The sequence below is a fragment of the Chrysochloris asiatica genome, unplaced genomic scaffold (genome assembly GCF_000296735.1).
Source record: "Chrysochloris asiatica unplaced genomic scaffold, ChrAsi1.0 scaffold00043, whole genome shotgun sequence".
In the NCBI taxonomy this organism is placed as follows: Eukaryota; Metazoa; Chordata; class Mammalia; order Afrosoricida; family Chrysochloridae; genus Chrysochloris; species Chrysochloris asiatica.
Genome location: NW_006408561.1, coordinates 21,963,185 through 21,965,826, shown reverse-complemented (window position 1 = coordinate 21,965,826; position 2,642 = coordinate 21,963,185). Strand labels below are relative to the sequence as shown.

Sequence of the window (2,642 nt, the reverse complement as noted above, 5' to 3'; positions counted from 1 at the left end):
ATATATATATATAAACAAAAAACATAGCTTACGGTATCATCAAACTTTACTTTATCATAAAAATTAACACACAAGTGGTTTTTTTGGGGGGTTTTTTAAATAAATGCTTTCCTATTTGCAAGCAAGTAAGTTTGTCGATATCTTGGCATAAAGAAGTTACCCATGGACTAAATTATGCTTGAGAATCACCACTAAAATGCAAAAGAAGTAGTGGGGAAAAATCCTTCATCTCATAGCTCATTGAACCTATTGAAGAATCAAACTGTGTACTTGTAGAAATTCCATTAGTCTAGCAATATTGGAAGGAGCTCTGGTAGCGTAGTGGTTACGAATAGGACTGCGAACGCAAGGTCAGCAGTTCGAAACCACCAGCCACTCTTTGGGAGAAAGATTAGGTTTTCTGCTCCCGTAAAGATTTACAGCCTCGGAAATCCTGTACAGGGTTGCTATGCGTTGGAACCGACTTGACGGCACTTAAGAACAACAAAAAGAAGCAATATTGGTGTATTCCATTAGTCTAGCAATATTGGTGCTTGCATATGTTGTTGTTATTGTTTGGTGCCATCAAGTCGGTTTGATTCATAGTGACCCCATGCACAACAGAATGAAACACTGCCCGGTCCTGCACCATCCTCACTGTTGTTACAACTGAGCCCATTTCTGCTGCCATTGTGGCAATTCATTAGTCACACAAAAAAATAATGAAAGAAAAAAGCAGTGCATTCTATATGCCTGATATTTTGTTAGGTACTGGAGACTCAAAAATAAGTTAAGACATGTTAGATTCCACCTGACTGAGGGTAACAAGCCGTTAAAGGGAGGTGGTCTAAAGGAATGATTGCCCTACCATTCTGGTAATAGTCAGAAATCAAATGCATGATGTTTGTTGTGTCAAATTTAATTTGTAAAAGATTATTTTCATTGTTATTTGAAAGTTAAATGACTGTATCTAGACTACTTTATTAATGGGTTATACCAGACAATGATGTCAAAAGATATTTAAAAAGAAACTCTAAGTACCCAAAAGAAAGCTCAAAGATATTCAATGTGATGAAGGATAGCACAAATAGATATATCTATAAATATTATTGTGCACATAGAGGGCCATCTATACAAAGAAAGAACATAAGATGAGCTCTTCAAATTCTTTTTAAACTTCTGAATCATTAAAAAAAAAAAAAAAAAAGTGCCAGGAACTCTAATTTACTCACAAACCACTGACAGAATCCTTTGTTGTCCTTTGAGTTAAAGTCCAACAGAACTCTGGCTATGGAAAAATGCTAGAGAAAAACTCCACGAAGAGTCCTGAGCTTTTCTTTCAAAACAATTTTCAGCTGTATTTTGTTGTTATTACAAGTGGTTGTTGTTAAGTGCCATTGAGTCAGTTCCAAAACATATCAACCCTATGTAGGATTTCTTAGGTGAGACTGATGGGATGAAATGCCGACCTACACTTAGCAGTTCACTGTTTATCCTACAGAGCTACACCAGGACTCTATTGTTACAGGCATAAGTCTCTCAACAAAAAAAGTTATAGTAACATTAGGACAATAAAAAGGAAAGGAATAAAATATAAAGCTTCAAATTAAGTGCATGTAGATACAAATAAGATCTATTAACTTGGAAAAAATCCAGTTTTTCATAAAACTCAGGCTTTAATATCTGCAAAATGTAATTGTATTGGAAAACACTTGCATTCTGAGTCTCTTTCTTGTGCACATTCTTTTTGTGTCTGTCTCAGTCTTTCCCAGGGCTTTTAGGAAAGTTTTGGATGCTGACACCAATTACTGGTAATTAACAAAGGTAATTATTTTGAGACAAAACTTAGCTTAGACATCTGGTCTCACTTTTGTCTAATTGTCTTGAGAGTTAACTTTGAAATCTTACCTACAGTGTCTCTTAATAAACAAAAGCTACAGGGACTAGGAAAGATTTGTAACTTCTTTAACCCTTCTTCTCCCAAAGCAGTATATTTAATTTCTTCAATACCAAGTGATGCATCCACCCTTTTCCTTTGAGTCCCAACAAGACTGAGTAAGGTAAAAAGTTCATCAGAGACCAAAGTATAAATGATCACACCTGAAAGACAGACATAATAGAGATAATGTGACTGCATTTAAATTTGCATTACGTTTGAAGGCAAGTGAAAGAAAACCCAAAATACCAGTGTCTGAAGCAAGATAGAAGTTAATATTATAGTTTCCTCATATTACCTCCTTTTGTTTTTATAACAATCAATAACTAGATGGGTAATTTTATAATAATTTATAAGCATTAAGATTACATGGCATGCACCGGTTCAGAAAACAACAGTTTAGCTTTCTAAATGCAATCAACTTTAGTCTTTTAGAAGAATATACCCTTACCCAATACTGACAAGTTGACTCCAACTCATAGCCACTCTGGCATTTAATATTTAATAGTAATTTAAATAAAATTTAGTTAATATAAATGTTCATTTATATTGTTTTTGTTAGGTGCTATCGAGTCGTTGCCAACTCATAGTGACCTTATGCACAGCAGAACAAAACAGTGCCCGATACTGGGCCAACTTCACTACTGTTGCCATGCTTGAGGCCATCAATGCTGCCACTTGGCCAATCCATCTCATTGGGGGTCTTCCTCTTTTTCTCTGACCCTCC

At 35.3% G+C, this 2,642-nt stretch overlaps 1 protein-coding gene across 1 annotated transcript in view; it reads left to right on the top strand.

Moving 5' to 3' along the window:
* Positions 1-2,642, top strand: part of SPATA16 (spermatogenesis associated 16) — a 398,638-nt gene that overhangs the window by 1,261 nt on the left and 394,735 nt on the right. The gene's annotated exons all lie outside the window — the stretch shown is intronic.